This window comes from Prionailurus viverrinus, chromosome D1 (genome assembly GCF_022837055.1).
Source record: "Prionailurus viverrinus isolate Anna chromosome D1, UM_Priviv_1.0, whole genome shotgun sequence".
NCBI lineage: Eukaryota > Metazoa > Chordata > Mammalia > Carnivora > Felidae > Prionailurus > Prionailurus viverrinus.
The window spans coordinates 12,749,245-12,769,375 of NC_062570.1; the positions used below are offsets into that span (position 1 = coordinate 12,749,245).

Here is a 20,131-nt window from a genome sequence, read left to right on the forward strand (position 1 = left end):
ACCATATGCATGGGATAAACTCATGGTAGCTGGAGTATCAGCTCATCATGGAGAGCTCTCAATATACTTGTGTTTTTCTTGTATTTATTGTCTTTGTGTGAGCTGAATTCTTGTTCTATCATGAGGGATCAAATTACTAAAGGAAAAACAAGCACCATTCCTCATTCACGATATGCATATCTATAGAGAAGACATACCTAAAACACATCCATACATATATCACATACCCATTTCATAGTGTAAACTCTGAGTGTTTGGTTGTAACACAAGAGCTTGATTTAAGCTTTGATTGCCGAGACACCCACTTCAAAGATGGTTGTCTCTAATAAACATATTGGGAGCCACACAACCAGATAAAAAATCAGGCCACCTTCCCCCACTGAGCCTTCTTAGTTTTAGAGATCTTGCTTCATTTCAGTAACTGACCATTTGGGCCACTTGTTTTTTCTCTTCACACACTTTACATTCTCATTCTTATATTTTAAATTCACCAATGAAGAGTGAGCCTGTGAAACCTTAGGTCCCTACCCTCTCCCCCAATAAAAGCAGAACCCCAGATCCCATCTCTCTCTCCCCACTTCCCACGATCTCACTGGGTGGCTGAGGTGTGCTGTATAATGTCCAGATTCTATACATAATAAACCTTTATTTTTTTCAAGGCTTCCTGATGGTTACTGCTAAAGGGGGTTTTACAATCGTAATAAGAACGGCAAGGGCCAGTTGAACACCAACATTGGTTATTGGTAGGCTGATACTGGAGTGAAACAATTGGGATTAACTAAGGGGAATGCCCTATACCTGTAACTTGCTTGACTAGCCACCTAGCCCAGGTGGGTACTACCATCTGGAAAGTTGCCACTACTTGCTGGGGATGATTCCATACAACCTCTGTAGTGTACTGCCTGCTATATCCAACCCAAAGGTCACAGCTGCCATAATAATTCAACATCTCCCCTAAGCAGGGTGATCAAGGCCACACAGTCTAATGAAACTATCATGCCACTAATTATAAAGGCCTTAGTTGACTTTTAATGTGTGTAAGTCTCCTCCATGCCTCAAGGCCAAGGATAGATAAAGAGGATATGTGGATTGCAAGGCTACTGTGACTGCCTCAGGAGAGGCTCTGGGCTAAAGCCATAAAGAAAACATTCCTATGGGTGAGGAGGACAGGAGACCTCCACCTGCGGCCACTGAGTCAGTGGGTCATGCTTGGACTAGGTGTTCTAGCACAAGAGTGAAATAGCCTTGCAACCAGAAACCAATGTTGGCACCAGAGGGAAAATAAAACAGAGGCTTATGGTCCCTGTCACTATTTCACTCACTACTATTCTCTTCATCTACTGATCCACCTGGATATTATGGGTCCAAATCCCTGGTGTGATATTGCTAAAAAATTAATGGACAAATATAAATGTCCTGAACATCTGGTGCCAATGCCTCCTAAAAACCATGAGTAAGTATGCCAGCTTTCTGATAAATGCAAAAATCCCATGAATGTTTCCTGGATATTACACAGTGCTATATACTAACATGCCAAAACTGTAATATTTACACTATAGAGACCCGGGCTCTATAGTGTTTTAAAACATTTAAAAAAAAATATTTATTTATTTTCGCAGAATGCAAGTGGGTTAGGGGCAGAGAGAGAGAGAGAGAGAGAGAGAGAGGCAGGCAGACGCAGAATCCAAAGCAGGCTCCAGGCTCTGAGCTGTCAGAACAGAGCCCAACCCAGGGCTCAAACTCACGGGCTGTGAGATCATGACCTGAGCTGAAGTCGGAGGCTTACCGACTGAGCCACCCAGGCACCCCAAGCCTGGGTTCTTTAATACACTGTGCGTAGCATGCTAGTGGAGACAGAATTCCAGAGAGATCTCTTGGGACATGCTGGAAAGGAAAACAGCCACCTATAAGGAAGGGCCACAGTGACATCCAAAAATTTCTGGTAACAACATGTAAGATTAAGGTAACAGGATAAAAACAAGAAATAGAAACGGAGATCAAAAACTCTGCCTTAACTGAAATTTATACCTTTCTTAAAGATTTTATGCAGCATGAAGCAGAGAGGGGAGCTAATTGGCTATTGTGGATTTTCTCTTTTGGAACAGAAATTTTTACTTACAGCTGCCAAAATGTATTACCTGGACAGTACCTCTCAAGACCCTACAATCTAAAACCTTCTTAAAGATCAATCTGGGCTTGATGCTTATTTCCTCCAAGATACCGCAGAATTCCAAGACTCTGGCTTTCCCCTGACTGGAACAGCAGTGAGCAGCATGTCTCATGAGGCATTTCTGTTCAAGGGAAATGCTGACAGGGTTAGTGAGGCACCCGCTGAGAGAAAGGGGAAAAAAGGAAGGCAAAGCCCTCCAGAGCCACTGATACTCAAACCAGAGTGCCCCCACTCCTCACTTGGATATTTATTACCTGGCCCCAAGCCCACCCTTCCATCACAGTCATCAACAAACAAGGCTTGCAGTGAATAGGAAGCATTAAAGTGAAGCTGCACAAAATCGACATGGTCCAATGGATTTTATCATTTCCCCAAATAGTGACCCAAATGACCCCTCTTTGTTTTTCACCCTGAAGATGCCCCATTTGATCCTGAGTCCAGAGAATTAATCTTCACATGGGACTCCCCCTAATTACAGGATGGCACTAACTACATTTTAATTGGGGCTGCCAAAACAACCCAAAATGTACTAAACCTCCTAGGATAAAATTTGCATTTTCTTTCTCTGTCCCTTGAAGATGTAAATCTTACCACGCTTTGAAATGTAAACACCCCAGGAGATAACTAAAACTCTGCTCACAATCGCTTATGAAGGAAAAAAATGAGAAGGGGGAAAAAAAACCCCACAAAAAACCCAAAACAGAAAGAGGCCTTTTAAAAATATAAACTGCTAAAAAAGCTCTTTTGCCCAAAATCTAGTCCGTAGCTTCAAGATTACTTGTCAAGGACAAATACAAATTTTTAAAGTAAAAAGCTTTAGCCACTGGAGTGGGTAATCTTTATTTTTCCCTCTGCCAGAGAGCATTTGGATTCAGCTGTTATTTATGAACCAGTGAGTTTTATATTGCGCTGACTCATGGGTAAAATTTTAGAATGAAAGCTATAAGGTTTCCGTTTGAATTTGTTTGTATGTGTCTATACATGTATTTTGCAGATGTGTGCAATTTTTTCTCCCTCTAGATCGAATTGCCAAAATTAACTTCTAAAAGAGCTTTATTTAATTAGCTTAAAAATAAGCACATATGGGGGCGCCTGGGTGGCGCAGTCGGTTAAGCGTCCGACTTCAGCCAGGTCACAATCTCGCGGTCCGTGGGTTCGAGCCCCGCGTCAGGCTCTGGGCTGATGGCTCAGAGCCTGGAGCCTGTTTCGGATTCTGTGTCTCCCTCTCTCTCTGCCCCTCCCCCGTTCATGCTCTGTCTCTCTCTGTCCCAAAAATAAATAAAAAAAAGTTGAAAAAAAATTAAAAAAAAAAAGCACATATGAATTAAGTGTTCTAAAAATCACAAATACAGAAACCCAAATATTAAAAAAAAAATTTTTTTTTGAGAGAGAGTGAACAAGCATGAGCAGGGGAGGGGACAGAGAGAGAGAGAGAGAGAGAGAGAGAGAGAGAATCTCAAGTAGGCTCCACACTCAGTGCAAAGCCCTACACAGGGCTTGATCTCATGACTATGAGATCATGACCTGAGCTGAATTCAAGAGTTGGAGGTTTAACAGACTAAGCAACCCAGGTGCCCCTGGATATATGTTATTAACTTAAGTGTTCCAGAAAATGTATGAAATTTCTAAAAATCAGATGTGTAATGTTATCAGTAATAATTACACTTGTCATCTTAAGTTGTAGGTCACAGAAATAACTATATTTCTTTGTTAATTGCATTATAATGAACTCTCCTCAGATCTTGACATTTTTTATATCTTTTATATCTTTGTCATTTATAAACAGTTACTGTTTTACTCTGCTGCTTTTGCAAAAGTGCTTCATCTTCAAAGAAATTCAAAGAGGGTTCTCTAACAAGTACAGATTTCTGATAACTTGGAGGTCATAACACTGAACTGGGTAAAGATTCAGAACTCTAAGGAAAAAGTGGGTTCATAAAACTAACAAAAGATCAATAATTAGTTACAAAGGACTGGGTGAACAGATGAGGATGATTATAATTTTTCATGACTTTTGTTTGAGACATTGCTGGTTCTTTAATCTTTTGTTCTTCAGATTTAATGAAATTTTCTCTTACGCTAACTGTGACTTCCTGCAATTTGGTAAAGTATACCTTGATGAACAAAGAAGAAATAATTATTTTTTCTCCCTACTTATTAAATACCAGATGCAAACACTTGCACCATATAGACCTAACTTAGGTGAGGTCACCACCTCCTGAAATAAGATACAACCCTCTAACTGAATTGACTTATTCTCAAGACTAAGAGACTAATTCAATGAGATATGGAGCAATCTACCAACACAGGATAGATTCACACCTATTTATACCAGATGACCCAAAATGTTACAGTTTGTCACAATATTCTCCCAATCTTTGGACAATTTCTAGGGCCCCTCAGATTACTGACTTGGTTTCATCATGGGACACTTCAAGCTTTGGATAAGCAGACGGATGTTATGCCAACAGATCAAGACAGCTTAACAGAGAGATCAGCATAAGATACAAAGAGAACCATGAGAGAACTATGGTCATGTCAGGGTGGTTGCATCAATGCCCAAGGTTACCCTTTCTGAGGAGTAGCATCAGGGTCTGCATACCCCAGAAGAAATCGACTTTACTAAAGTGTCCAACCAAGTCACTAAACAAATAAACAAGCAAACAACATCATCAAGATTCTTAGGGGTAGATTAGCACATAGAGTTACTGCAATATATTATCTGAAATGTCCAGTTTTCAACAAAAAAATGTGAGGCATACAAAGAAACAGGGAAGTATGACTGGGGAAAAAAAAGCAAGCAACACAAACTGCCTAAGAGAGGGTCAAGGTGTCAAATCTAGTAGACAAAACTTCAAAATAATAACTATCAATATGTTTAAGGAATTAAGGGCAATTTTGTTTAAAGAGATAAAGAAAGGTATTGTGACAGAATCTCAACAAAGAGAGATCACCAATTCAGAGAAATTACTTAAAAAAAAAAAACCAAAAGATAATTTTAGAGTTGCAAAGGATAATAACTGAAAGGTTCACTAGTGGGGCTCAATATATTTGAGTGGGCATATCAGCTTATTTGAAGATAAATTGATACAGATTATACATTCTGAAGAATAGAGAGGAAAAATAAAAAATATAAACACATCATAGGGATGTGTGGTACAACTTAAGCACATCAACATACATATAATAAAAGAACCATAGGAGAGGAGAGGGAGGAAAAAATAGAAAAAAATATTTGTAAAAAATAATGGCTGAAAGTTTCTCAAATTTGATTAAAAGCACTCATCCATACATCCAGGAACTCAACCCACTCCAAATATGATAGTATAGAGAGAGCGACATCTAGACACATAATAGTAAAAAATGTTGAAAGACAAACTGAAAATCTGGAAAACAAAAAGAGAAAAATGCCTAGTCATGTGCGAAGTACTCACACAAGATTAACAGCTGATTTCTCATCAGAAAAAATGGAGCAAGAAGGGAGTAGAATGACATATTTAAATGACATATTTTAAGGAGGGGAAAAAGAAAAACAACAAAACTCATCAGCCAGAATCTTTTATCCAGCAAAACAGTATTTCAAAATTGAAGGTTAAGAAATAAAAGACATTCCCAGAGAAATAAAAATGGAGAGAATCCAATGCTAACAGACCTGCCTTAAAAGAAATAGTAAGGGGAATTCATCAGGTTGAAAATAAGTGACTCAGTAATTTGACTTGACACACATACATGTACGTGCATGTGTGCATGAGCAAGCCCGTGCGCGCTCAAAGAGTAACTGTGGAACATAACTACCACACGTCACCAGAATCTACTATATATGGTAATTGCAAGAACAACCATTAAAAAATTTTAAATAGTAAAAATATTACTAAAGTAATTAAGAGTTGCACCAGGAAATGTTCATTTAATGCAAAAGAAAGCAGTAAAGAAGGAACAAAGGAATACAAAAAAAAATGGGACAGGAGTAGATGGCAGAGGAGGAAAATCCTGAGCTGAACTCATTCCATGGATATACCTAGGTAACACCCACATCATAAACCCATAAATATCTTGAATACTGGCAGAAGAGACTCTCCACAGCTATTTATGGATTAGAGGCCACATAGAAAAACTGTAGAAAGGGCAGAGACCCATTTGGGAACCAAATTAACCTTTAAGACTAACCACAAAAGAGACATTGAAAGTATGGAGAAGGGAAAGGAAGAGACCCCACATCAGGCACCCCAGGCACAAGGGACCTACACTAGGAAGATAAATCCCCATAACATTTCGCTATGAAAAGCAGAAAGCTTAACTTTCTAAGTTTTTATAATTAGTGGGGTTTAACACTAGGAATTTTATAAGTCAGTGGGTTTTGCTCTGGGAGAATTGGAAGGAGATAGGAAACAGAGGCCCTACCCTTAAAAAGACAGCATAACAAACAACCACACAGAGATACAGCACGGAACCATCAGTTTGGAAAATGCCTGGGGTATACAGAAAGGGGATTTATTTACTAATGTCAGAATGGGTACAGGAAGGGCAGGAAATCTGTAGGAAATTTCTCCAAAAACCAAAGAGCTAAGTGGCATGATTTCTTTTTCCTACCCACAAGCCTCAACATATGCACACCTAAGGGAACCAGTGCAAATACCGTCCACCTGGCTTGATAATAATTCACCCCACCCGCACATTCTCTTGTGAATCTACCCCATCAAACCTGCCCCATTCAGCAGGAATTCTGCAAAAGTGGCGCTCGTTCACTTCCAACAAGCAGACCAGTGGGTACATTGCTAATGAACCCCAACCCACACTCCTGTGGATTCGCCCCATCCAATCGGCTGCAGTTGGCAGGGATCATTCCCAAGTGATGTCACAAGCATGGCAATGTGCAAGCAATGGCCAGCACCACTCCCAAGTGGTTCCTACCCTCTCCCGGGGATAACTGTACTCAAGTTTAATTGCAGCTACAGCAGTGGGCCAGGGGCAGATATCTGGTCTGACTACAAGCCCCACTCGTCAACATACACCGTAAAAGGGGCAGCACAAAGAGACAGCCTGGTAATTTGGGGTCATTGCAACCTCAACAGATAGAATGCAGGCAGACATGGAGTCTGATTTCAGGCCCTGCCCACTGACAAAAGCATCTTAGGGGATAATTCAGGGAAAGAACTCTGCAGTTTTGTGCAACTGCAGTTCTGGCAAACACCAGGTCTGACCAAACTCAAGCCCAAAGCAGCCTTATACTGGCCCCTTAGCACAGGACAAAACCCTGCCCACAACAGTCAAAGCAAGTCATTGCAGATGGCTGGTTTGAAGGAAAAAGCAGCTCAGCCTCAACAGTAGGGCACACAGAACGCACATAGGAGACACCTCTAAAGCAACACATTTTGGGGAACAGGGGACAGTGCACTGCAGGGGAACCAGAGGACCTCTTCTGCATAAGGCCACTACTTTAACAGCAGGAGATATAGCAGACTTTCCTAACAAATAGACACCAATAGTTAGATACAATGAAGGGACAGAGGAGTATGTCCCAAATGAAAGAACAGGACAGAATCAAACCAAGAGAGCCAAACAGAATAGAGGTAAGGAATATAATTGATAGAGAAGTTAAAATAATGGTCATAAAGATACTCATTGGACTTGAAAAAAGAGTGGAATCTTGGGGTGCCTGGGTGGATCAGTCAGTCAAGCATCTGACTTTTGATCTCAGCCCTGGTCATGATCTCACAGTTTGTGTGATTGAGCCCTGCATCAGGCCCTGTGCTGGCAGCATGGATCCTGCTTGGGATATTCTTTATTTCTCTCTCTCTCTCTCTCTCTCTCTCTCTCTCTCTCCCTCCCTCCCTCCCTCTGCTCCTCCCCTGCACTCTATCTCTCAAGATAAACATTTTTTAAAATAAAAGTAGAATTTCAGTGAGATCTTCAACTCAAGATAGAAAATATCAAAAAGAACCAATCATACATGAGCTCAATAAATGAAATTAAAAATACATTAGAAGTAATAAACAGACTAGAGGCAGGGGAAGAATTTATCAGTGAGCTGGAAGATAGAGTAATGGAAACAACTAGGCTGAACAACAAAAAGAACAATAAAATAGGAGAATAAGTTAAGGGAACTCGATGACACCATTGAGAATACTAACATTTGCATTATTGGGAACCCAAAAAGAAAAGACAGAGAAAAGGGGACAAAACATTTATATGAAAAAATAATAGCTGAAAACTCCCTAACTCTAGGGAAGGAAACAGACATTCAGATCCAGAAGCCACAGAGAGCCCCAACAAAATCAGACCAACAAGGTCCACACCCAGACATAGTAATTAAAATGGTGAAAAGGCGTAATAAAGTGAATTTTAAAAGCCACGAGAGAAAAGAAAACATATACGAGGAAAACCCCACAAAGCTATTAGCTCATTTTTCAGCAGAAACTTTTAGACTAGAAGGGAGTGGCATGATATCCTCAAAGTGCTGAAAGGAAAAACCCTGCAAACAAGAACAGTCTATCCAGCAAAGTTATCATTTAGAATAGAAGAAGAGATAATGAGTTTCCCAAACAAAAGTTAAAGGAATTCATCACTACTAAACCAGTCTTACAAAAAATGTTAAAACAGGTTCTCTGAATAAAACACAAAGACGAGGGGTGCCTGGTGGTTCAGTAGGTTGAGCATCCAACTCTTGATTTCAGCTCAGGTCATGATCTCATGGTTTATGAGTTTGAGCCCAACATCAGGCTCTGTGTTGGCAGTGTGGACCCTGGTTAGGATTCTCTGTCTCCCTCCCCCTGCCTCTCTCTGCCCCTCTCCCAGTCACATGCACATGCTCTCTTTTGCTCTCTCTCAAAAACGAGTAAATAAATAAACATTGAAAAAAAAACCAAAGGAAAGACCACAAGCATGAGTAAGAAAAATAGGAAAGGAAAAAAAATTCACAGGCACATATAAACATAATAAAATTATTAATCACTTACAAAACCAGTATGGAGGTTAAAGCACAAGAGTAGTAAAACCCAGTATATCTATAAAAAATAAGTCATGGGTTCATGAAATAAAACGATGTAAAAGATGATACTGTATACCTAAAAGGTGTAGGGGGTAGCAAAAATTTACTGCTTTTAGAATAGATTCAAAAGTAAGTGACCATAATCTTAGTATAGACTGTATGCGTAAGAAATTATATATAAACCTAATGGAAAGCACAAGTCAAAAACCTGTAATAGATCTACAAAAACTAAAGAGAAAGTAGTCCAAGCTTATTACTAAAGAAAGCCATCAAACCACAAGAGCAAGAGAAGAAAGCAACAGAGAAGAACTACAAATACAACCATAAAACAAGTAACAAATTGTCAATAAATACACACCTACCAATTATTTTGAATGTAAATGAACTAAATGCTCCAATCAAAAGATATAGGATGAATGAGTGGATAAAAAAGTAAGACCCATCTATATGCTGCTTACAAGACACTAATTTCAGACCTGAAGACACATGCAAATTGAAAGTAAAGGGATGGAAAAACATTTACTGTGCAAAGAGAAGTGAAAGGAAAGCTGGGTAGTAATACTTATATTGTATAAAATAGACTTTAAAACAAACTGTAACAAGAGACAAAGAAGAACCCCACATAATCAAAAAGGGAATCATCCAACAAGATTATAAATATTTATACACTCAACGTGGAAACACCCAAATACATAAAGCAGTTATTAACAAATATGCAGAAAGAATCAATAGTAATACAATAGTATTACAATAATAATAAGTCTTTAACACCACACCTATAGCAATGGACAGATCATCCAAACAGAAAATGAACACAAAACAGTTGCTTTGAATGACACATTAGACTAGATGAATATAACAAATATATTCACAACATTCCATCCAAAACTAGCAGAATGCACATTCTTTCAAGTGCACATGAAAAATTCTCCAGAACAGATTACACTAGGCCACAAGTCAACCCAGAAATAAACCATAAGAAAAAATCTGGAAGGAATACAAATCCATGGAGGTTAAATAGCATGCTACTAGACGATAAATGGGTCAACTGGGACGCCTGGGTGGCGTAGTCGGTTAAGCGTCCGACTTCAGCCAGGTCACGATCTCGCGGTCCGTGAGTTCGAGCCCCGCGTCAGGCTCTGGGCTGATGGCTCGGAGCCTGGAGCCTGTTTCCGATTCTGTGTCTCCCTCTCTCTCTGCCCCTCCCCCGTTCATGCTCTGTCTCTCTCTGTCCCAAAAATAAATAAACGTTGAAAAATAAATGGGTCAACCAAGACATAAAAGAAGAAAGAAAAAATACATGAAGACAAGTCAAAATGAAAATACAATGGTTCAAAATCTTTTAGATGCAGCAAAAGCTGTTCTAAGAGGGATTATAGCAATACAGGCCTACCTCAAGAACAAAAATCCCAAACAACTTAACCTAGCTCTTAAAAGAACTACAAAAAGAAAAACAAAACCCCAAACCAGTAGAAGAAAGGAATAATGAAGATTAGAGCAGAAATAAGTGAAATAGAAACTAAAAAATAGAACAGATCAATGAAACCAGGATCTGGTTCTTTGAAAAGATCAACCAAATTGATAAGCCTTGAGCCAGACTCATAAATAAAAGAGAGAGACAGAGAGAGAGACAGAGAGACAGAGACAGAGAGAGAGAGAGAGAGAAAGAGATCTCAAATAAACAATATCTGCAATTAAAGAAGACTATTAACAATCAACACCACAGAAATACAAAGGATTATAAGAGAATATTATGAAAAATTATATGCCAACAAACTGGACAACCTGGAAGAAATGCATAAATTCCTAGAAATATCCAGTCTTCAACAAACTGAACCATGAAGAAATAAAAAATTTGACTAGACTGATAAGTCATGAAATTAAATAATTAATCAACCCCCCACCAAATAAAAGTCCAGGACCCGATGGATTCACAAATGAGTTCTAGTAGACATTTATAGAAGAATTAATACCTATTCTCTTCAAACTATTCCAAAAAATGGAGAGGAAGGAAAGTTTCCAAATAGTTTCTACAGGGCCAGCATTACCCTAATACAAAGTCAGACAAGACACCACAAAAAAAGAGAACTACAGGCCGATATCCCTGATGAATATAGATGCAAAAATCCTCAACAAAATATTAGCAAATTACATATAACAATACATTAAAAAGATCATTCACCATGATCAGGTGGGATTTATTCCTGGGATGCTAGGATGATTCAAAGTCTGCAAATCAATCATCATGTACCCCATTAACAAAATGGACAAAAATCATACAATCATCTCAACAGATACAGAAAAAGCATTTGACAAGATTCAATATCCTTTCATTATAAAAACTCTTAACAAAGTGGGGATAGATGGAACATACTTCAACATAATAAAGATCATATATGAAAAACTCGTGGCTAACATTATCTTAAGCAGTGAAAAACAGAGTTTTCCCTCTAAGGTCAGAAGCAAGACGGCATGTCAACTGTCTTCACTTTTATTCAACATAGTACTAAAAATCCTAGCCAAAGCCATCAGAGAAGAAAAAGAAATAAGAGGCATCCATATTGGTAAAGAAGTTAAACTGTCACTCTTCACAGGTGACATGATGCTATGTATAGAAAATCCTAGATTCCACCAAAAAACTACTAGAAGCAATGAATGCAGTCAAGGGGCATGTAAATTCATAAGTTGGTAGTGTCTTCATACACTACAACAAAGTAAGAGGAAAGAGAAATTTAAAAAACAACACCATTTACAATTGCATCAGAAAGACGAAAGCGTTTAAGAATAAACTTAACCAAAGAGGTGAAAGACCTGTACTCTGAAAAATATAACACATTGATGAAAGAATTTGAAGATGACACAGACAAATGGAGATAGTCCATCCTCATGAACTGGAAGAATAGTATAGTTCATATCACCCAGGGCAATCTACAATTTCAATGCAATCTCTGCCAAGACACCAATAGCATTTATGGCAAAACTAGAATAAAACTAAAATTTGTATAGAATCACAGAAGACCCTGAATAGCCGAAGCAGCCTTGACAAAGAACAAAGCTGGGGTATCACAATCCCAGATTTCTAGATATATTACAGAGCTGTAGTAATCAAAAGAGTATGGTACTAGCACAAAAACAGACACATAGATTAACAAAACAGGATAGTGACTCCAGAAATAAACCCACATATACATACAGTCAATCAATCAATGACAAAGGAGAAAAGAATATCCAACTGGGGAAAACACAGTCTTTTCAATAAATGGTGCTGGGCAAACAGGACAGCTAGATGTAAAAGAATGAAAATGGACTGCTTTCCAACACCATACACAAAAATAAACTCACAATGGATTAGAGACCTGAAAATGAGACCTGAAACCATAAAAATCCTACACAAGAAAACAGGCAGTCATTTCTCTGACATTAGCCAAAAACAACTTATTTCTGGATAGGTCTCCTAAGGCAAGGGAAGCAAAAGTAAAAATAAAGTACTGGGACTACATTGACACTTTTTTTTTTTTTTTTTGGCATAGCAAAGAACACCATCAACAAAACAAAAAAGACAATTTACTGAATGAGAGAATATATTTGGCAAGTGATGTATCCAATAAGGAATTAATACCAAAATACATAAAGAATTCATACTACTCAACACCAAAAAAAAAAAAAATCCCAAGCAATCCAATTAAAAAATGGGCAAGGACCTTAATAGGCAGTTTTTCCAAAGAGGACATACAGATTGCCAACTGACACATGAAAAGATGCTCAAAATCACTAATCATGAGGGAAACAAATGAAAGCCACAATGAGATATCACCTCATACCTGTGAAAATGGGGAAAAAGTCAAGAACATAAGAAATAACAAGTGTTGGCAAGGATGTAGAGAAAAAGGAACACTTGCATACTGTTGGTGAGAACGTAAATTGATACAGTCCCTGTGAAAAACAGTATGGAGGTTCCACATAAAAAAAAAATACCATATAGTCCAAAAATTCCACTACAGGGTATTTACTCAGGAAAAACGAAAACACTTAAAAAGATATATGAACCCCTATGTTTATTGCGGCATTATTTACAATAGCTAAGACATGGAAGCAATGTAAGTGTCTGTTAATAGACAAATGGATAATGAAATTTTGGTATATATACACAATAGAATATTGCATAGCCATAAAAAAAGGAGATTGTGCCATTTGAGGCCACATGGATGGACCTATAGGGTTTCAGGTAAGTGAAATAAGTCCGACTGTGAAAGACAAATACCTTATGATTCCACTCATAAATGGAATCTAAAAAAAAAAAAAAAGTAAGAATCAGAACTATAAATACAGAGAATTGGTAGTTGCTAACAGGGGACAGCGGTCGGAGTTGGGCAAAATGGAAAGGAGAGAGGGAGATACAGGCCTCCAGTAATGGAATAAGTCATTGTGATAAAAAGGTAGAGCATAAGGAACACAATCAATGATACTGTAACAGCGATGTAATGGGACAGATGGTAGGTATACTTGTGGTGAACATAACATACTGTATACATGTGTCAAATCATTAAGTTGTACACCTGGAACTAATGTAACATTGTGTCAAATATACTCAAAAAAATACAATCATCTCAATAGATGTGGAAAAAGCTTTAGACAAAGTACAACATCCATTCATGATAAAAACTCTCAGCCAAGTAGGTTTAGAGGGAACATACCTCAACGTAATAAAGCCCATGTAATAAAAGCCCACAGCTACCATACTCAATGGTGAAAAGCTGAGAGCTTTTCTACTAATATCAGGAAAGGCAAGGATGTCTACTGTAACCACTTTTCTTGGTGGTGTAATTATTTTTATTCTTAATTTTTAAATAACATCTTTGTTTTTATTCAAAATATCTGAGCAATTTTGACATTCTTTTTAACAAAAATAATTTTAACAGTTTTAAAAACTTAAATCCAAGTTAATTAACACAGCGTACTTATGGTTTCAGGAATAGAATTTAGTGATTCATCACTCTGCATATAACACCTAGTGATCATCCCAACAAGTGCCCTCCTTAATACCCATCACCCATTTAGCCCATTTCCCTGATCCAACCGTGGTCCAGCAACCCTCAATTTATTCTCTGTATTTAAAAGTCTCTTATGGGGTCACCTGAGTGGCTCAGTTGCTTACGCATACGACTTCGGCTCAGGTCCTGATCTCATGGTTCCTAAGTTCAAGCCCCACATAGGGCTCTGGGCTGACAGCGCAGAGCCTGAAACCTGCTTCAGATTCTGTTCTCCCTCTCTTTCCCACTCTCTTCCTCGTGCTGTCTCTCAAAAATAAAGAAAGAAAACATAAAAAAAATTTTTTTAAAAAGAGACTCAAATGGTTTGCCTCCCTCTCTGTTTTTATCATGGATTTTTGTCTCCATTTTCATTCAACATAGTACTGGAAATCCTAGCTAAAACAATCAGACAACAAAAATAAATAAAAGGCATTCCAATTGGTAAGGAAGAAGTAAAACTTTCACTATTTGCAAAAGGCATAACAGTACACATAGAAAATCCTAGGACTCTACCAAAAATTACTAAAACTGACAAATTAGTTCAGTAAACTACCAGGATACAAAATTAATATACATAAATCGGTTGCATTTCAATACACTAATAATGAAGTAGCAGAAAGAGAAACTTAGAAAACCATTTTGTTTACAATTACACCAAAAAATAATGTTTCAAGGAATAAACTTATCTAAGGATGCGAAAGGCTTGTGCTCTAGAAACTATGAAACACTGATGAAAAAAATGAAGATGACACAAATAAATGGAAATACAGTCCATTCTCATGGATTGGGGGAATATTGATAAAATGTTTCTACTACCCCCAAAGCAATCTACAGATTTAATGAAATTCTTATCAAAACACCAACAGCATTTTTCCACAGAACTAGAATAATCCTGAATTATTCTGAATAATTCAAATATACAACTTAATGACTTTGTAAGTTTACATATTATGCTATGTTCACCACAAGTATAGCTACCATGACCCTGAATAACCAAAGCAATCTTGAAAAAGAACAAAACTGGAAGTATCACAATCCCCAATTTCTAGATATACTACAAAGCTATAATAGTCATAGCAGTATGGTATGGACACAAAAATAGACACATATATCAATGGAATAGGATAGAGACCCCAGAAATAAACCCACAATTATATGGTCAATTAATATATGTCAAAGGAGGCAAGAATATGCAATGGAAATACGCAAGGTCTCTTCAACAAAGGGTGTTGAAAAATCTGGACGGCTACATGCAAAAGAAGGAAACTAGACCCCTTTCTAACACCATACACAAAAAGAAACTCAGAATGGATTAAAGACATAAATATGAGACCTGAAACCATAAAAACGCTAGAAGAGAACACAGACAGTAATTTCTCTGCCATTGGCCATATCACTATTTTTCTAGAAGTGTTTCTTTCCTAAGACAAGGGAAACAAAAGCAAACAAAACAAAAAAACAACTGATAGCACTATATCAAAATAAAACGGTTTTGCACAAGAAAGGAAACAGTCAACAAAACTAAAAGACAACCTACTGAATGCGAGAAGATATCTGCAAATGATATATGTGATAAGGGATAAATATCCAAGATAAAGAACTCCTACAACTCGACACCCAAAAACCCAAATAATCCAATTAAACAAAGGACAGAAGACATAAACAGACATTATTCCATAAACATAAAAATGACCAACACATGAAAAGATAGTCAAAATTTCTAATAATCAGAGAAATGCAAATCAAAACCACAATGACCTATCACCTCACAGCTGTCAGAATGGGTAAATTGAAGAAGACAAGGAACAAGTGTTGGTGAGGATGTGGAGAAAATGGAACTCTCATGCACTGTCGGTAGGATGCAAACTGGTGGAAAATAGCATGGAGGTACCTCAAAAAATTAAAAATAGAAATACCATATGATCCAGTAATTCTATTCAGTATTTACCCAAAGACAATGAAAACCGTAATATAAGAAAATATGCACCCAGAGGTTTATTGCAGCATTGTTTACAATAGGCAAGATATGAAAGCAACACAGGGTTCATTCATAGATGAATGGATCAAAAATAGATGGGATACACACACACACACACACACACACACACACACACTGGAATATTACTGAGCCATAAAAATGAAATTTTGCCAGTTATGACATCATGGATGAATGTAGAAAGTATAATGTTAAGTGAAATAAGTCCATCAGAGAAAGATAAATAACCTATGGTTTTACTAATACGTGGAATTTAAGGGAAAAAAGTGTGTGTGGGGGGGGGCGGGAGGACAAAAAACACTAGACTCTTAAATACAGAGAAGAAACTTATTGTTTCCAAAGAGGAGGTAAGAGGATAGACAAAATAGTTGAAGAGGATTAAGAGTACACTTATCATGAAGAGCATGGAATAATGTAAAGAATTGTTGAATCACTTTATTATACACCTGAAAGTGATATAAGGCTATATATTAATTATACTGGATTTAGAAAATAAATAAAATAAAAACACCCAAAATGGGACATACTGAAAATAAAAGTACAATTATCTCAGTATTAACATTAAATGTGAATGGATTAATCAATCCAATCAAAAGGCACAGACTGCCAGATTGGTTAATAAGAACCAACTCTAAATTGTCAACAGGAGACAAACAACATTTAATAATGCTGAGAGACTGAAAGTAAAAGAATTTCAAAAGAATTTCTGTATAATTCATACAGAAAAAAATCTGGAGTTACTATAGATAAAATAGAATTATAGCACTATTACTAAAGACAATGAGGAACATTTTCTAATGATAAAAAGCATTAATCAGGGATTTATAACAATTTTTAAAAATATACGCATCTAATAATGTTTGCTCCAGTGGAGCAAAACTAAGTGAAGGAAGAAATAAGACAATTCAGTGAGAATAGACACTTCAATATTTCACATTCAAAAAATATTAGAACCAGACAGAAGATCAAGGAAATCTAATATTTTAACATGATAAATGAACTAGATCTAATAAACATCTATACAAGTCTTCGCTCAGAAGACTACACAATTTTATCAAGTACACATGGAATATTCTCCAGGACAGAACATGTACTATGCCAAAGAAGAAGCTTCTCTCTATATGTAAGTTGAAATAATGCAGACAGAGCATGTTCTCTAACCACATTGAATGAAATTAGACATTACTAATGGCAATGGGTTTGGTAAATTCACAAATAGGTGGAAAGTAAAACACTACTGAATAATCAATGTGCCAAAGAAGAAACAAAAAGGAAAATTAGAATATTCTGAGAAAGAAATCAATGAATTATAAATTAACCTCCATCTTAAGAAAGTGGAAAAAGAGCAAACTAAACCCAAGGCAAGAAGAAGGAAGGAAATAGAAAGATTGGAGCAGAAATTAATAGAGAATAAAACAATCAGTAAAACCAAAAAAGGGTTCCTTTGTAAAGACCAACAAAATTAACATACCTTTATCTAGACTTGACAGGAAAAAAATTGAAGACTTAAATTACTAAAGTCAAGAATAAAAGGATAAATCACTGTTAATTTTACTGAAATAAAAAGGATTATAAGGAAGTGTCATGAATAACTGTATGCTAACAAATTAGATAATTTACATGAAGTAGATAAATTCCTAAAGAGATAAACAACGAACACTGAGTAAAAAAGAAAGAAAACGTTAATGACCTACAACAAATTTTAAAAAATGAATTGGTAATTTTAAAACTTCTTGCAAAGAAAAGCCCAGATGCAGATGACCTTATTGCTGAATTCAACTAAACACTTAAAAAAATAATACCTGTATTAATACCTGTATTATTTGATCTCAAAACTAGACAAAGACACTACAAGAAAACTGTAGACCAGTATCTCTTATGAATATACATGCAAAATACTCAATAAAATATTAACAAACCACATTCATTAACTTTAAGAAGGATTATACACCATGACCACATAGGATTTATTCCAGGAATGCAATATGAGTTTAACATGTGGAAATCAGTGTAATGTAACTTATAAATAGAATAAATAATAGAATAAAGCACAAATTCCACAGGGTCATCTCACTACACACCAAAAAGGCATTTGACAAAATGTAACAGCTTTTCATGATTAAAACCTTCAACATACCATTAATAGAACTTCCTCCACTTGCTAAGGGGCATCTATGAAAAACCCACAACTAATATCATACTTAACTGAAACAACTTAAGTGAAATACTGAACGCTTCCTCTAAGATCAAGATAAAGGCAAGGATGCCTGCTTTCACCACTGCTGCTCAACATTGTGCTGGAGATTCCAGGCACGGCAATTAGGCATTAAGAAGGAATTAGGCATTCAGGTGGAAAAGAAGAAGTAAAATGATTTCTATTTGCAGGTGACATGATGATACCCTGTATAGAAATGTCCAAGAAATCCATTAAAAATTATTAGAACAACGACAACAAAAAAGAATTCAACAAGGTTGCAGGGCAGATCAAAATATGAAAATCACTTGTATTTGTATAAATTATCAATGAACAATCTGAAAGTTAAATTAAGAAAATAATTCTATTTATAGTTGCAAAAAATCAAGTATCTGAGAATAAATTAAATAAATGAAATCTTATAATCTGAATATTAAAAAACATTGTTGCAAGAAATTAAAGAAGACCTGGGGTCCCTGGGTGGCTCAGTCAATTAAACATCTGACTTCAGCTCAGGTCATGATCTCACGATTCACGGGTTTGAGCCCCACAACAGGCTCTGTGCTGACAGCTCAGAGCCTGGACACTGCATCCAATTCTGTGTCTCCCTCTCTTTCTCTCTCTGTCCCTCCCCTGCTCATGCTATGTCTCTCTCTCTGAAAAATAAGCAAACATTAAAAAGTTAAAAAAAAAAAAAAGAAATCAAAGAAGACCTTAAAAATATCAGTCATCCCTCATTCACAGACCAGAGAACTTAACACTGTGAAGATGACAATCCTCTCCAAATTGATCTTTAAGATTTAACACCATCTCTAACAAATTCCCAGGTTTTTTTTTCTTGGAAAGAAGCACTTTACTTCCTAAAATTCATGTGGAAATTCAAGGTACATGTAATAGACAAAACAATCGTGGGGGGAAAAAAATAAGATTAGAGAATTCACACTTCCCAGTTTGAAACCTTCTACAAAGTAACAATAATCAAGCCTGTGTGGTCCTGGCATGAGGATAGACTTATAAATGAATGGAATGGAATTCACAGTCCAGAAATAAAACCTTACATTTATAATTACTTGATTTTTGGTGTGGGTGCCAAGACAATTCAATAGGAAAATAATCGTCTGAATAGTCTATTTGACAAATGATGCTGGGACAACGCTGTAACCATAAGCAAATGAATGAAGCTGGACTTCATATGTAGTAATTAACTCAAAATAGATCATAGACCTAAATGATTATACAAGGAAAACTACAAAACTCCTAAAAAGAAAATATACAAGGAAATACTTGTGACCTTAGGTTAGACAAAGCCTTCTGAATTATGATACCAAAACACAAGGAACAAAAGAAAAAAAGATTCTGCTTCATTGCAAGAAAAAAAAATGTTTGTGGTTCAAAGGACACCATTTAAAAAATAAAACAACAGTGGTTGTTTCAGCAGCAAATATACTAAAATTGGAACGATACAGAGAAGATTAGCATGGCCCTTGCACAAAGATGACATATAAATTCGTGAAGTGTTCCCTATTTTATGAAAAAATAAAACCCACAAAACTGGAGAAAATATTTGCCCCCATGTATCCAACTAGGTACTTGTAATTAGAATAAAGAACTCTTACACCTCAATAAGAAAAACACAAACCAATTTTAAAAATGGACAGAAGAGATGAATAGACATTTCAGCAAAGATGATACACAAAAAGGCAATCAGCACATGAAAAGATGCTCAGCATCATTAGTCATTAGGGAAATGCAA

At 36.6% G+C, this 20,131-nt stretch overlaps 1 non-coding gene across 1 annotated transcript; it reads left to right on the plus strand.

Annotated features, from left to right (window-relative positions):
• The first annotated feature begins 19,804 nt into the window (after positions 1 to 19,804).
• LOC125147351 (U6 spliceosomal RNA) lies at positions 19,805 to 19,907 on the plus strand. The gene has a single exon (XR_007145162.1). It is a non-coding gene; the product is annotated as a U6 spliceosomal RNA (small nuclear RNA).
• Positions 19,908 to 20,131: the final 224 nt, after the last annotated feature.